The sequence below is a fragment of the Pongo abelii genome, chromosome 11 (genome assembly GCF_028885655.2).
Source record: "Pongo abelii isolate AG06213 chromosome 11, NHGRI_mPonAbe1-v2.0_pri, whole genome shotgun sequence".
Classification (NCBI taxonomy): Eukaryota; Metazoa; Chordata; class Mammalia; order Primates; family Hominidae; genus Pongo; species Pongo abelii.
In genome coordinates this window covers 46,266,667-46,284,440 of record NC_071996.2, presented here as the reverse complement: position 1 = coordinate 46,284,440, position 17,774 = coordinate 46,266,667, and the positions used below count along the sequence as shown (strand labels likewise).

Genomic DNA, 17,774 nt, shown 5'->3' with positions numbered 1-17,774 from the left:
TTGGGCAGTAGCTAAGCCTTTCTTCTTTACTTGTGTAAAAAATGGATGCTACAGCAGAAAGACAGAGGAAAAAAGAGTCAGTTCTCAGCTTTTTGAATTTCAAGCCCCTTGGCATTTGTGTATTACACAGGAAGGCCCTAAAGATCTCAAGACATGACATTAATTTCATGGACAAAAGAAGGAAAGCACAGAGAACAGAGCTTTGATGTTGGTGGCATCTCCGTGAAGGGACTTTGTGCCCTGACCCTCTCACCTAAGTTGGGAGAAATGCTCATAGGGCAGGAGAATCTGGCAGGAAAAAGCTCTCTATGGTCTTATATCTTGGGAGGCCAAGGAGGCCTTCAGCCTCACCAATTTGAATTCCTCTGTGCTCGCCATAGCAAAGGAGCAGTAGGAGAGAGGTGATTATGTGGGGTGTTCAGGTAACCAGTTTGAGAAAGCTTCTGCAGTCCCGACATCCCAGTGGGTCTCTGAACAAGTCACATAGCTTCTGTAGGCCAAAAATGCTGAGTGGGATTTGACCTAAGAGGCCTCATAGAGGGTATAGTAAGGTTAGGGTTAGGGTGGGTTTAGATAGGATGGTAACATCTCAGATACTTGCTTGAATTGACACTGTGGGACCAGAATGGGCAGTATATCTCTGTTGATGTCAGCATGAAGAGATGATGACTTGTCCCCTTGTTCCTCCGTAAGCTACCTTCAACAGAGCTCTAAAAATACCCCAATGGCTCTTTTATAAGTTATGAGACGCATGGATGGATGAATGGATGAACAGATGGATGGATGGACGGATGGATGGACAAATGAATGATAAAAGGGAAATCCCTAAAGTACATCAATTTAAAAGCAACTGTGTTTCAGGACTTCACCTGGGAAAGCCACCTAGTATAAATCCCAACTACCCTCATTCTCTCGTTCCCATCTTCACACTGCTTTCCAAGATAGCAGCAATGAAGGGTGGGAAAAGAATAGGTTCTTATATCCTTTATTGTTCTGCAGCTGAAATAGTCCGAAGGTCAGTCAATAAGCAAGTGGCTTTGCCAAACGGCACATTAGAAAAAAAAAAAAAAAATCACTGGGAGCTTCAGAAACTGACAAGTGTTTAAAAAAAGACGTGTTTTCCAAGTTTGCTTTTTATTGAAGAAAAATAAAGGGCATTGGAATTATTTTCTGCCCTGTTTGGAATCTTATCTTTTTATCTTGGCCTTTCTTGGTTTTTATTTGTATACTTAGGGAGATCTTAGTGGGAGCAAATGTGTAATTCTAAAGCAGTCTACAAATGTACACTCACATAGCATAACCAAACCACAATTTTATGCAGATTTTTTTCTCTGTCTTAGATTCTGCAGTTCTTAAAGGAAAATGTGAATGCAATGGTGTGTCACAACTGTGATTAGAGAAGTCCAAGGGAAAAGAGTACAACATGCTGATCAACCTTGGCAGTCCCCACATACAGCGTGATTATATTGTAATACTGTTTGATGCAATCGTATGTTTGATCAGTTTCAAGAGATGAATATCACCTCACTTCAAACAATATGATACAGACTCATTGTATGGAATTATGGCTGCTGTCAATCAGCATATGGCATAACCCTTAAAGTGCCATCTTTGGGGAATGTCATAAAAATGATTGCAACACTTGCATTAATTAGTAAGTTTTTGCACTAAAACCAAGCAAAACCTGTCAAGACAATGTATCTTCTATATCGCTGTTCATTTTTGTTATCATAAAATCATGTATATAACCCATACATGTATACACTCAGCTGATTAGCTGAACTTGTTAGAACAGCCATGCTAATAAAAATATTGTAAGTGTGAGCCCCTCTGTATGGATCACTAAGCTATCTTTTCCGTGTTTTGTTTGATGATCCCAAATATACATCTGGTTTGAACCAACTATCTTATCACAGTGAGAGATAGGTGGAAAGTAAGGACAAACATTAGATTATCACCAGGTCTATAGTCTCAACAAAACTCAAAATTTAAGCTTGACAAATGACAAATAACAGCATGTGGACATGTTTACATGTGGTAAATATAAAATCAGTCTTTGGAATGTCATTAATTTCACATTGTCAAGGTTCATGGACACAGCATTTTGAGGAAATAAGAATTGTGATCTATTTTTACATCGGCTATGAAATAATTTCCCTCTTGTTTGAAGATATTTATTATTTGTTATTGTCTTGGTCTTAGGTTTTGCCATCATCACCTAGTAATACATGATTTTACGACCTTGACCTGAGACTTCACACACTTTCCCAAGGAGGCGAATACCAGGTTCAACCATATGTTTGTTGATTGTCTATATCACCAGAGTATTATGGACCTTTTCCCAAGGAATTCCTCACTCATCATGACTCCTGGCATCCTTCCTACTTTTCCAGTGTCCTTCACTCCTTTATCAACTGAGCAATTATTGCTGTGATAGTCAGACTTCTAAAATGGCCCCAATGTTTTCTGTCTCCTGGTATTCCTGATCTTATGGAATCCCCTCCCTTTGAATGTGGACTGGTCCTAGTGACTTCTTTCTACTGAATAGAATATGGCCAGAGTTATTGGATGCCACTTCCAAAATTAGGTTATAAAAGACTGTGACTTCAGTCTTGCTAGCAGAGTCCCTTTCTCTCTTGCTGGCTTTGATAAAGTGCATTTCCATGTTAGAAAGCCCCACATGGCAAGAATCTGAGGGAAGCCCCTGGCCAACAGCCAGGGAGGAACTGAGACCCTCTTTCCAGTCACCTATGAGGAACAGAATCCTGCTCAGCTACCACGGGGTAAGCTTGGAAGGGGATCATGTCTCAGTTGAACTTTGATGTGACTGTGCCACCAGCTGATATCTGAATTACAGCCTTGTAAGAGACCCTAAAGCAGAGGACCCTGCTAAGTTGTGCCCGGATTCCAAATCCACAGAGTCCGTGGAGTAATACATGTTTGTGGTTTTAAACCACTAAACTTTGGGTTTATTTGTTACACAGGAATAGACAACTAACACACCTTCAGTTGTCCCTCGGTATCAAGGCAATCGATTCCAGGACCCGTGCAGATACCAAAATCCACTGATGGTCAAGTCCTTTTGTATAATAAAATGGGGTAGTATTTGCATATAACCTGTGCACATCTCTAGATTACTGATAATACCTAATACAATGTAAATGCTGTGGATATAGTTGTTATACTGTGTTGGTTTTTAAAATTTGTATTTTTTATTGTTGTATTATTTTTATTTACTTATTTATTTACTGAGTATTTTCTATCCTTGGCTGGTTGAGTTCACAGATGTGGAACCCGTGGGTGTAGAGGGCCGACTGCGCAGCTTCTTTTGTAGTGACGAGTAAAATAGTGCAGGGGGTAGGCATCGTCACACTTGAGCCTTCAAAATATGGAAGGTTTCATACTACTGGCAGGTTTTGTGGAAATGCTGACCAGGTCCACAAAGACCTATGTGCAGTCTCTATGACCTTCCAGTAAAAATCATACCATCATTCATGGGCAAGAATATTGACCAGTGTTTACACTTTGGGTTAGGATTGTAAAGTGTTGAAGTATGAAGCTGCCCTTTCTTTTTCCAATGCAAGTTTTGACATACTGGGACTGTGGAAATATCACATGGTATGTATTAATGTCACCAGTGCTACACAGACACACCTGTCTTGCTTTATAGATTCTTTCTCACATCCTCACGTTACGTTGGCAGCTTGTTGAATTCTAGGCTTTGGGGTAGAATTTTTGACAATTCTACTAGAAGCTTGAAAAAATGAGGTAGATTGTCTTCTGTGATGATTTGAAGAATAGGTATTACAACAGGGTTATATAATTTGTGAAATATTTTATTATTTACTCAATTATCCACATTTATAGAGGCCACCAGTGATGAACAGTATTTACAACAGTCAATAATCAAACACTTTTTATTTTGAGATTTAATACATGTATTAAATCTCTGCTGAGTGTTTTTAACCTAATATTACGAATGTACTGTTTCAATGATTCTTAGCTCTGCTGGCGTAGAGACAACTCAGTCAGGAGCTGGCTGGCAGAAGGAAGTCAGTTTGGTACCGGACATGGTCCCTGGGTGGGCCAGGTGTGATTTATCAAGAACTGATTTATTTGAAAGTTCCCAAGTATGCTAGGATTTAAAACAATAATGAAAAAAATACCTTTTTATTAGATTAACAAATATTTTTAAAATGAATTATACTCCGTTTAGATTATAAGGAAAATGGCTCATGCACAGTTGGTGGGAGTGTAAATTGGCACAACCGTCTTGGAGAGCAATTTGACAAACTACTTCAACACTGTAAGTCCATTTCATGTCTAGGAATTTATGCCAAGAAAATAAATCTGAACTTGCAAAGATGTTAAAAGATGTTTATGAAAGCACTGTTTATAAGAATAAAAAATTTATGCAATCTAAATATCTGTCAATAGATTTAAATACATTATGAATTATACAAAATAAAGGCTACAATAACCAGTTAATGAGAAACATTTGTACCAAAAAGTGGTATCAGCAATCTATTATTAATTTTTAGTTAGTATTAACTACACACACACACACACACACACACACACACACACACACTATGGCTCCAACCTTGTTTAAAAAAATGACAACCCTATATAATCATGGGCAAACTACTGAGAGCATACACCTACACCAAATCATTAAAACTGGTTTTCTCTAACAGAGAAATTATTGTGAGATATTTGAATATTTTGCAGCAAGCATGTATTATTTATTACTCAGAAAACAGCTATTTTCACTTTGAAAAAATTCTAGATATTAATTTTTGTCTTTTCTCTTTTGGACACTGAAAAAATTCAACACATAATCATCTGTTTCATTTTGTCCTCCAGTGGCTCATCTATTTTTTATTTCTTAGATCAGTTAGCATTTATTAAGCACCTATCATGTGTCTAGCTAGCACTGTGGTTGTCACTAAAGAAACAGATAAATGAGACAATCTCTGACTCAGATGAAGAAGACGTGAATTTCACATGAAATAAGGTTTACAGATGCTCTGTTAGAGTAGATGCAAGATAAGGTGGGGGTCACAGAAGACAGTGATCAATTTAAAATTATGAAACAATTCATGAATATCTGTGTCATCTTTGCAGGTATTCCATCCACTACAAAATTACAAATATCTTGAAACTGATTTTATGGCATATACTTTTAATATCATCTCCATAAGGCCCAGAGTCTTGCTGATGGTGTGCCAAGTATTCAAAAAAATACCTTGGCATTCAATCAAGATAGTCATTGCTGCAGTAGTGCTTTTCGAACTTTTGGAATTTAAGACTCACATTCAAATACTAGAATATGCAGTGGTACATTGGAATGGATTTAAAAATTCGAAGCACACTAAACAAGTAAGTAATAACTTCAGGCATAATAAGTTCTTTGTATGTTTATAAAGTACCCAGAGTATCCAAGATAAGCTAGTCACATAGTTCCCACTGAGCACTCAATCAGTGTTAGAGTAAAAGGTTTATATTCTAATAACACTCGTAGGTTAACTATATTTGTAGGAACACATATTTAATTCATATAGAATATATATGTAAATACACTTACAGAATGCATACTCATACATGCATATCCAGGAAGCAAAGGTTTAGTAACCACATGCACCTTTTATTACTGCTTTGACGTTTTTTTACTTATCACAGCAAATTGGATGAAAGAGCAACTATCCAAGTCAACATTTCATCAGAACAGACATCAATAAAAGCTAATTCCCAACGTTTGACGGCACACCCCTACAGGGTGGAGTGCACACCACTAAAGGGTGTTTTTACCAGAGACTATGTGCAGAAGCAGAATTGTCGCAAATCTATTGCATCTATTTGTTTTGTTAGCAGCAGCGAATCTGTACAGGTCTGCGGCAATCTGAGTTATTGCCTCCTCCTCAGAAGAAGTTTGACCGAGGGGCATAAGGCAGAATGAGAGACCAAGGTAAGTTTTAGAGCAGGAGTGTAAGTTTATTAAAAAGTTTTTTGAGCAGGAATAGAAGGAAGTAAAGTGCACTTAGAAGAGGGCCAAACGGGCGACTTGAGACAGTCAAGTGTGTGGTTTGACCTCTGACTTGGGGTTTTATACATTGGCATGCTTTGGGGGGTTGCGTCCCTTCGCCCCTGATTGTTCCCTTGGGGTGGGCTGTCTGCATGCACGGCGGCCTGCCAGCACTTGGGAGGGGCTGCGTTTGCAGTGTGTTTACTAGAGTTGTGCGCATGCTCACTTGAGGTGTTTTTCCCTTACCAGTTGAGTGTTTAAACTCTGCCATTTTGCCTCTTAGTGACTTGAGGCATTTTTCCCTTACCAGTCTGGTGTTCCTAGAGGAAGGTCATATACCAGTTAAACTCTGCCATTTTGCCTCTTAGTGTGCATGCTTAAGCCCACTCGTCCAACTCCTGAGATTTTATAGGGAAGCTGCTGATCACCAGTTTCAGGTGTTTCTGTCTAATAGGAGAGGACCGTTCCCTGGCACCAGCTGCAACCAATTATTATTTTAGCGCGACAGCTTAACAACCGCCTGGCCGTCACCTGACATTCCTGGGAGGGCGGCAGCGTCTCCTCTGCTCATGTCTGCCTGACTACCTACTTACTGCAACACTTTCAGTGGAGCCAGTTAGTTGGTATCTTTGTTCGTATTTTTTCTTTTCTTTTTTTTTTTTTTTTGAGACGGAGTTTTGCTCTTGTTGCCCAGAGTAGAGTGCAATGGCACCATCGCGGCTCACCGCAACCTCCACCTGCCAGGTTCAAACGATTCTCCTGCCTCAACCTCCCGAGTAGCTGGGATTACAGGCATGCGCCACCACGCCCAGCTGATTTTGTATTTTTAGTAGAGAGGGGATTTCTCCATGTTGGTCAGGCTGGTCTCCAACTCCCGACCTCAGGTGATCTGCCCACCTCGGCCTCCCAAAATGCTGGGATTACAGGCGTGAGCCACCGCACCAGACCTGTTTATATTTTTGAAGTGATGATGGTACTTGGAAAAAAAAATTATTGGGAATAGTTTATTCAGGAAGCACTTGCCCCATTTGTAAAGGTTTTCATGTCTTATGCACAGAGAATGGTAGAACTCCCACTCTCTTCTCATTTTCCTGTCATCAATCAGATGACACACTGAGTGAAGAAAAGAGGTATGACTGTAATCCCAGCACTTTGAGAGGCTGAGATGGGAGGATCACTTGAGGCCAGGAGTTTGAGACCAGCCTGGGCAACATAGCCAGACCATGTCTCTATTTAAAAAAAAAAAAAAAAAACAAAAACAAAGGAAAGAAAATTAGGTGGAAGAAGAGAAGTAAAAGACAAGACAACTGAAGAACAGAAGAGAGAAAGGAGCTGAAATTTTGAATGTGAGTACAAGTGCCTCAGTTTCTTCATCTATCACTCTGAAAATGTGAGGACATTCATTGTTAGTAATGACTACTTGGAAAAAGAGTTCTTTGGGATGAATACAGCTATGTGCAACTTAGCTCGAATTACATTCTGAAATCTGTGAGACCAGTGAGACATTGTCTGGTTGAAAAGTCTCTAGGCTGAAATCAAGCTGTAGAGGGTCTATGTAGTCCAAGCTTTCGTTAAATGACTGTGCAATCCGTATCACATTATATGTCCTATGTGTGTTCTAGTATCCCTATTTGTTGAAAAAAGGAAACTGTCTAAGCTACCCATCTCACATGCCTAATGTGAAAGTGTAAGAGACATTGAGTACATGAGACATTTCAGTACAAGTGTTCTGAAAAATTCAAAACCAATGCAAAATTCAAACCTCAGAACCAAATAAAGTTCATTTTCCCCCCACTAAACCATTAATGAATGACTTCAGTTAATAAAAGGGTGTGACTTGCCAAGGAATGGATTAGTATTCATTATAAAAATTACATTATAATTAATGCACTCATTAATGATCTACCAATCAATATCAATTGAAGGTCTATTATTTTAAGGAGGATGGGTAATTAGCAGTTTGACACCATGAAAAAGAGATAACCAGCTGACTGATGGGTCCCCATCAAGTTTAATTCTAATTTGTTTTAAAAGGATCTTCTTTAGGAGTGAGTTTAGATGCACATCACTCTTCTTTCAGAAAATGAATATATATGTTGTTTAAAAAGCATATCAGAATGACAAAGAATGAAGTCTGGCATATGTATCAAGAAATGAGCACATCTTCTAAATGGGCTGGATGGTATGGTATAAGTTCTATTCTCTCGCACAGTAATATAACTGGATTGCTCTTTAAATTAAGTGAATTTGTATGTCCGCTTTCTCTTAATGGAATCAGTTTTGATATACTCTTTGTTCATGCTGTTACCGGCTTCAGTCTAAGGTTTCTTTGTATTAACTTTTTAAAGTTACATTACAAAGAGGTTTTAAGATTTCCCAATAGGCTTTTATTTAACTGAAGCTTTTGATCTCAAACCTGCTGGGGCCTAGTGAAATCCTTACCAATTCTCCAGTAACTCCTCACTATTGGAATTTGAAAAGACCCACCTGAAGGATTTAACTCCCTGTATGGCTTCAGCCACCCTTCAGATCGTGCTATTCAAGCAGACAGCGAGGGGTTCTCGTGTACCCTTTGTGATCGCTAAGCAGCCTAAGGTGTCCTTTGCAGAAGTTGTACTCCTGAGGAAATAAAAATCAGGAGGACACAGACCTATATACCTTGTTTCCTGCTATCTTCAGTTAAAGGGGGATAGCAGGGGGTCTGCTTAACATCCTTTGCTACCTAAATACCTTTTGGACATGGGAACTCAATAAAAGAACTTTCATTGCATCCATTACCCTACTGCAGTGCATAACAAATTAGATTTAAAAGGCTACTTTTTTCCCCTTACAGCAATTTCCATCATTTTCTTTAAAACTTCAATTTAGTGTCTAGTGACAGAATATTCTATAATGTACTTTAAAACTCTATAATGTAAATTATGCTAACTGAATATTATTTCCAAAGAATTAGGCTTATGTTATTACAGAAAAATCTTAGTTTAAAAGATCAGGTAAAGAGAGAAGTGGAGAATTGATTCATGCTTAAAAGGTGTTAAATATAAAACTAGATAAAACAAATACTGTTTCTGGAAATCTTTTTAAAAATGCAAATATGCATTAATTTTCTATTTAACCCTCAACTCCCAGTTTTAGAACAATTTTGTATTTTAAATTGAAAAATGTTAATGCCAAATATTAACCTATTTTTAGAAAGGGTAAAATAATTCTAAGAAAATTCCCAATTATAGTATTTAGATATCTTTACTTCATTTGAAAACTCCATCGTGCAGAGATTTTAGAACATGTAGACAACAGTAAGCATGAAAAGCAAATAAAACTTCATAAAGAACACAGTATTTGCTGCTGTGTGTGGGAAGAACAGATGTAGCTATGGACCACTTCTCCTGTGTAAACATTTATCTTTACTTTTCTATTAACCTGATGTAAAGCCTCTTTATTATTAAAAAATTATTTAAATTCTATGTTGATAAATAGAAATCAACTTATTCCTATATTACTTCTTTGTATCAGATGTTACTATCTGGGACAAAGCCTCAAATTAGCTTTATATCACAGAACTAGAAAGAAATATGTGTTTCCAGAAGTTGTAAAATGTTTGCCATTTAGTTCCACTGTGATTCGAGGGCATATTCTCTCACACTGTACACGCGCCACGCATTACTAGACCTCAGAGGCTCATCCATCTCAGGGTGGTTTCACCCCTTTGGGCTCTCGTGTAACTACAGAAAACCAGTCTTGAACAATCTCAATTCTGAATATGTGGTAGAGTTGTCAGAGAATGTTTTCAGTCTAGGTTTGAGGAATAATGTTACCATACCTGTAGAACATGACATAATTGTTTAATGTCTTGATTTATTAATTTCCATAAACATTTGTTACACATCTGATTTGTAGATCTTTATGAGTAGCTGCCTAGTGGAATGTTACTTTCTGCATTTAATAATAACTGATTATATGAAGATAAAGTGATATGAATTCTTTCTCTGGAGAAATAGGCTCAAAGACTTGCAGAACTGTGAGAATGGGGGAAATTATGAAAAAAATTTGGATTTTTATGGATAACATCATACAAATGTTACTTAAGATATGTTGTGTTCCAGTAATACTCTGCTCTTTTGTAAAAACAAACAAACAAACAAAAACTATGCATTTTTAATGTGTGGGCAAAAGGTTTAATAAAGTATTTCTCATAACCCAAAATTTACCCTCATCACTCTTATTCATAGTATAAATAGTTACAATTTTGGAGATAGTTAGTCTTGCAATATTTATCATTTTAAAAATATAGATCACCTTTGATTAAAAGCATGACACTTTCAAAAATTTAGCCTCTAGGGATACTCACAAAATTGGTATAGCTGTACTTAGAAGAATGTTCATTAGAGCATTATGTGTGAGAATAAAAAATCATGGTCAATCTAAATGTCCATCAATGTGAGATTGTTAGTAAGATATCAAATATCCTTGGTAACGGTACTATTGTGGTTTCATGCCTATGAAATGTCAAGAAGCAACTAGTTAATGGACATGGCAGCCACTTTGAGTAGATGTTATTAATTTGACATTTATGGGTTTAGAAAGCAAAGCACAGATAAATTAAGTAACTTGTCAAAGTCACAGAAGTACTAATGCTGGGGCTAGAATTCAAATGCAGCTAAGGCATTTGGTCCCAAAGCCCGCGATCTTGTCCCTTCTACTATGATGCCCATAGAGATTCCAAGAATGAGGCAGTTTTGACAGCTTCAAATGGAAAAGATGTCCAAGAATTATTAGACATAAAAAAAATGAAGTCACAAACAGAAGGTATAGTATGGTGTCATTCTGGTAAAAGTTATATACATATTAGAACACTTGGAAAGGACATCTAAAGAATTATTCACCAGGTTGTTTATGTGAGAGTTTCTGTGGGTGGGAGTCTCCATTTCTATTTTATGTATCTGTAATATTTAGATATGTTATAAAAGTGTATGATAACAATAGATAGTTTTTTAAAATATCAAAATATAATTGGAAAATTAATAACAGCAGTGAATTATTTTATCAACATATGTAGTATTATTTTCAGAATCTCAAGTGCTGGCAGTCAGTTTGGCCTTTTTTTTTTTTAACAAAGCAGAAACAAATTGTATCACATAGAATGCTCATAATATGGACATTAATTATCACAGTTGGTGTTTGAGGGAGGCTGGTGTTCTATGATAAAGAAAGCTACAACACTGAGAGTTTTTTCCTGTATAAGCAAATTTTGCAAGTGATTTGTCTTCTAACTGTTGAATAAAAGCACTTTTTTATCAATAGAGTTATACTTATTTTTATTTCACATTCCCTGTATTAGAACATGAATATTTATTCTTTTAAAGCTTTTTATTTTTTATGGAAGGAGGATTCTCTCAACCTTCCCAATATATAAAAACACTTACTCACATTTGCACTTATAAACTGCTTACATGAGCAAACATTGCATTCCAGGTTCCTAGGGAGGAAAACTCTGCATTTTGTTCTGAAGTTACAAAAGATATTTAATACACTACCGGGCTAAGCACTAGGTTTAGGCTGGCTCTAGCCCTACTTTATGCATTTCAGCATTGAAAAAAAAAAATCAGTGATGGGTAATGCTATCAAAAATGCTAATCCAAAGCTTTGCTTATGGATATCATATTATTTTAAAAGGTAATAGAGAACATTCCCTGTAATCAAGGGTGAGTCAAGGAAAATGGCATCTAAGGGAGTATGTCAGCCAAACAGAAAACTTGACCCAACACCAAGCTCATTGTCAGAATCACAGCTGCCTCATCAACCAATGAGACTGAAAGGGAGGCAGCCGGGAAGTCAGGTGCCGAGGCTGGAAAGACTCTGTGCCAGACCCATTGGCAGTTGGCCCTTCAGCTGCTGTACAGCCCCGGTAGGGGCCCAGGGGTATTGAATCTGGTTTTGGACCACAGGAGGAGAGTGAAGTGAAGTACAATCAATATTGTCAACAGCAAGATCGTCAAGTGGGTCCTGATAATATATTCCTGGGAAGATATATTGTTCTGCTTCTAGGTTCCCTAGGAAAGGAGGGCCCAGGGAGAATGCATGTTGCAACTCTGCAAGCAGAATCTACCCCTCTGCCCATAGAAGCTGGTTGTGGTTGTTCAGTTTTCCTTTAGCTTTTTGATTTCTGCAAGTGGCATGTTTTGGTTGCTAAGCAAGGTCTTGCAAAATATGAGGTGAGACGTCAATACTAACTTTAAAAGGGGAGGTGTGGTCAGAAGGGACGTAATACTCAGATTTTAAGAAGAAAATGGATTTTTGAATTTGGCATTATTAACAGAGAGCTGTCATGTTCCTTTCCTTCAACAGAGAAAATAAGTGACCCAAAATAGAAAATAAATGACCCTTTCTGTGATTAGCAACTCACTGTGTTTGTTTAGTGTTGAGAATGCTATTAGTAACTAATAAAAATTTATAATCATGAGGTCACCTCCCCAAACAAAAATGAATAAACAGAGAATACATCTTTATAGCAAGTCTAATGACACCTTTGCAGCTAAGGAGTCTGGACCTAGCAGAGTTTCCGGCATGCATAGAGCAGGCATTTCATAAATGTTGAAAAATGAGTGTTGTTTGCTGAATATTGAACTTGCCTTTGCAGTCTATATCCCTGCCCGAATAATCAGCCTGTTGTATGACCTCCAGATTTATATTATTGCACCGTCACTTTGGTGCTGAGATTTGGCATAATTACTTTAGGAAAATATCCCTTATTGATACACACATTAGTCCAATGTAGTGAGTGGCACCTGGTATGGGACCCTAAACCTGACACATTCTCAATAAATGCTTGTTAACCTGAATAGTAGTCACTAGGAATTGTGAGACATTATGGGGAGTATGAAAGACATTATAATTTCTTATCATTTATTTACTTGCTTATTTTTACTTTTTTGAAGATGGGTTTTTAAATTTTTTTATTTTTCTACCAGCTTTATTGAGGTATAATTGACACCTAGTAATATATATTTAAAGTATACAATATAATGTTTTGATGTATGTACATGTTGTGAAATGATTACCACAATCAAGGTAATTAACAAATCCAACACTTCACATAGTTACCTTCATGTGTTTATGGTGAGACACTAGAGGTTTATTCTCTTAGCAAATTTCAAGCACACAATACATTATTATTTAAACTACAGTGACCATGCTGTACATTAGGTATCCAGAACCTATGCATCTTAGAACTGCAAGTTTGTACCCTTTTACCAATATCTCCCCCTTTCCATCAGTTCTTACCTTTTAATGGGAGATATGGAAGGTACAGGACAAATACAAATGAAATATAATAGAAATATACTAACATATAAATAACTTTGAAAAGTATCATGTACATATGCAGACATAAAAGGCATTTGTTGTGGCCAGAGGTTAACTTTCCAGATGGAAGTTATGGAAGAGATGGCTAGAATTTATGATAACTGTTAACATTCATTAAACAATTTCTACTGGCCATGCCCAATGCCTTAGATGTATTGATTATCTTACTTGATTTTCACTACAAACTTAAAATAGGTAATACTATTTTTTCCATTTTACAGATATGAAAACTAGGGCTCACATTGTCAAATTAATTGTCCAAAATTAGTAGGGAGGCAAGCCGAGGTCTGCACTCAGAAAATCCGGCTCAGATACTTCATATAAGGACATATAATCATATGAAAAAACAGGAACCTTATGGTCATAAATCTTGAAGTCTTGGCACATTCTTCAGGCATAACCACAGCTGCATATTTAGGACTTAGTTGAGAAATGGGATATCATTCGGCTAAGAGTGTATCTCTAGGAACTCAGTTAACTTTTTGTCCTGTTGGGGGCCAAGAAATTGAGGCCCCCAAAATATGGCACTTTGGTGTGATGAGTACTTTGAACTATGGAAATTGCAATGCCTCAGAAACAGCCTCAGAAGCAAAGTCTCTCTCTGACTTTCTCTGGCCTTTCTGTCTCCTGCTCCTCTTTCTCTTCTAAAATGAGTCACAGAAACTAGAATTCCTCCTTCCTTGAGGTGGGTCATAGAAAGGAGAACCTCTTTCTTCCAAGCAAATCGCAACATGTAGAAATATGACTTTAATCTTCTCCACCTTTCCGTCTAGGATCTGGTCAGAAGAAATTCTCTGGCCTAATATGTCCAATAGTCGTAAGATCTCATTCCAGAGGGCTCCTGCCTGATACCCAGGAGGAAAGAACACTACACAAAGGAGCCAAGAATCTGAACAGACAGGCCTTGGTGGGTTCCCCCTCTGTCTGTTACTGTTAGATTATTCATTTTTTATCCAATTGCATTTCAACATGGCTGTCCACTCTTCATGGAATCTAAGATTAAAAATTGACACTTTTCCCTGGGTCTTGGGTCTTCATTCTGAAGCCTCCCGCGTCATGTAAAACTTTGATAAAATAAATCTGCTATGCTCTTCTCTCGTGAACCTGTCTTTATCGTAGGAGTGTTGGCCGTGACCCTTAGGGGAGTGAGGAAAGGGATCACCCCTTTCTCCCCCGGTCTCCTCACAGCCAGGGTTTGTAGCTGTCCTTTCTTGATTGTCACTATCCTCATGAGGTTCTCCATCCCTGCTCTTGTAGGAACCCTGCTACTTCCCATTGCCTACCCTGATGCCTCACATTCATATGCCTTGGAAACAGGCTTGGGGACCACATACACTGTGCTCATGTCTCTGTCTCTGTCAAGTGACTCTGTCTCCAGGACACGTCAGAGACCCAGGCCCTCAGGAGGCATCAGTCTTTGAGTAAAGCTGAGGTCATGTAGAATTGGCATGGCCAGGTGTGACGGTTACTTTTCTATGTCAACTTGGCTAGGCCGTGATAGCTAGTTTTTGGTTAAACATCAGTCTAGATGTTTCTGTGAAGCTGTTTTTTAAACGTGATTAACATCTAAGTTAGTAGACTTTGAGTAAAGCCGATTACCCTCCATAATGGGAGTATGGAGTTCTCCTGCAATCAGTCGAAGGCCTGAAGAGAAAAGACTGAGGTCTCCTGGGAAAGAGGGAATTCAGCCTCCAGACTGTCTTCAGACTCAAGATATAATACCAACTCTTTCTTGGGTCTCCAGCCTTTGGCTTGCCCTGAAGATTTCAGACTTGCTAGCCCCCACAATTGCATGAGCCAATTCCTTAAATCTGTCTCTGTCTCTCTCTCTCTTTCTCCACACACGGACCCACACCCACAAACACGCATACATACACACATATATACACACCCATATATCCTGTTGGTTCTGTTTCCCTGGAGAACGCTGACTAATAGACCAGGGTAGTAGGTTCATGAAGATAGTGACCTTTGATAAGAAAAGGCATTGTGTTCAATATAATGAGAGGCGATAAGAATGAAAACTAACTAGTTGATCTGAGAAATGAGTGACAAGACTAAGAATACCTTAAATAAATAAACATGAGATTGCTTTGAGTTGGCACATGGAGTATCAGACAGTCAATCATAAGAAAAGTTCCATTATATCTAAAGCTGGTGCTTCCAGCAACAGAAAAACAGGGAGGGTGGCTTAGTAGAAATTCAGCTAGTGACAGGGATGGGGATCTTAGTTTTATTCAGCATCTACTAGATATCAGGCCCTTTTGTGTACCTGAACTCCTTTAATTATTATAATATCCTGCTTTGTCAGAGCCTGAAATGTAAGGGGATCAAGTAACTTGCAACTGATTTCCTTAGAAAGTAAGTGATGGACTTTCTTTGTGACTATGGATACCTCAAAGTTGCTCTTTGCTTGTTTGTTGCCTTGCCCTTGCCACAGAGCTTCTGTACATGTTATTATGCCCTCGGTGTGGACAGCTGCCCCTAGTTCATGCTTCCTCATCTTTTAAATAGGAGCCTGAACACTCCCTTTAAGAACTCATTTTCTGTTCTCACCCAGGCTGGCTCAGGACCCCTTATTTTTGCTCTCCTAGCCCCTAGCACTTTTTTTTCTTTTATAGCACATGTAATTATGTGTTTGTGGGCGATTACTTTTTAAATTAAATCTCTACAATAGACTGTAAGTTGCATGAAAACAGGGAACTGCATCTATTTTGTTTATCATTGTATCTCCAGGGCCTAGTGTACTACTTAGAACATGGTAGTGACCCAATAAATATATGTTGAGTAAATACATTTAAATGAATTTGAAATCAAGTATGTCTGAGGGCAAAACTCATGCTCTTTTCCATTGGATCATATTGCTTTTTGATTCTTTCAAGTAAACACTTAAAGATTTCTGACTTTTTTGAAAAGAAATAAGAAAGCACCTGACCTTTTATTCTAAGCTCTATCCCAATTCAAACACTAAAAAGAAGCCCCCATTCTTTAAACAGTACCTCAATGTTATTTTATTATCAGTGGAATTTATCTTCTCAGGCACAAAACCTTAGAATGTGATCTGGCTTTTCTCTTCTTCTGTTTTACCCCAGCAAACCAGGTTTTAAAACATGTATACAAAATATGTGACAGTGATTTTTCTTGATCTAGGGTAACAGCTTTAAAAGAATCATTAAAACGTATCTCAAATATATCTTTGAATAAAGAGTGATTAGTTCAAGAAGAATTAGAAACACGCAGATATATGGAAAGGTCCTTAATGAGCCTGAGTGAGAACATTAGTTGAACCTGTATATTTAAAGCATTCGAAGCAAACATATCAAAATTCCAGTAATCTATGTTTATTGATTATGAATGTCATATAAATATATCTTGTAGGAAATAAAATATTCACACTATTCAACATCAGATTGCATCTCAGTGACATGGGTTTTTGTTGTTGTTGTTTGGTTTTGTTTTTTTTTTCTTTGAGATGGAGTTTCACTCTTGTTGCCCTGTCTGGAGTGCAGTGGCATGATCTCAGCTCACTGAAACCTCTCCTTCAGGGTGCAAGTGATTCTCCTGCCTCAGCCTCCCAAGTAACTGGGATTACAGGTACGTGCCACCACGTCCGCCTGATTTTTGTATTTTTAGTAGAGACAGGGTTTCGCCAAGTAGACCAGGCTAATCTCAAACTCCTGACCTCAGGTGTACACCCGCCTCAGCCTCCCAAAGTGTTGGGATTACAGGCGTGAACTACCGCACGCGACCGAACATGGATTTTTAATACCTTAATTCTGCTGGTGCTTTTGGCTCTCCAGGAGAAAGCGCAAAGCTAACCATCAAAGTGTATACAATCAAAGATCACATCTTCTATACTTTTTATTTGCCCTGCCCATTTACTGAAGTGTTTTCCAGATTTTGGAAAGTTTAAGCACCACATGTTTCACCACACTGTAGCATCTATTTCAAACTTATCAGGTAACCTCGAACAGTATTCATGTATTAAAGGTTCAGTTTTAAGTTTATATTCTCGGTATCTTGGTAACCCAGCATATATAGTTTAAATTTTCCAGTAACACATTTAAAAGATCTTACCTGGGTGTGTTGATCTGGCACGTATCTCAGGTCCCAGCTACTTGGGAGGCTGAGGCTAGAAGATCACCTGAAGCCAGGAGTTTGAAGCTAAACTGTGCTATTATTGTGCCCGCAAATAGTCCCTATACTCCAGCTTGTGCGACATAGTAAGACCCAGTCTCTTGATAAAAACAATACAAAAAACAAAACTGACAATGCACAAAATTCGGATGGAACTCAAAATTCAGTTTTGCTTCTCCAAATTCGTATTTTAATTGGTCTAGCCTAAGTATGTGTTCTGTACAAACCTAATTAAACCTTAATAGATAAT

The 17,774-nt window shown here is 37.9% G+C and overlaps 1 long non-coding RNA gene across 1 annotated transcript in view; it reads left to right on the top strand.

Annotated features, from left to right (window-relative positions):
* Positions 1 to 4,893: 4,893 nt before the first annotated feature.
* Positions 4,894 to 17,774, top strand: part of LOC129057980 (uncharacterized) — a 70,714-nt gene continuing 57,833 nt past the window's right edge. Inside the window, exon 1 of the long non-coding RNA XR_008522765.2 lies at positions 4,894 to 7,371. This is a non-coding gene — a long non-coding RNA (uncharacterized LOC129057980). The remainder of the gene's footprint in view (positions 7,372 to 17,774) is intronic.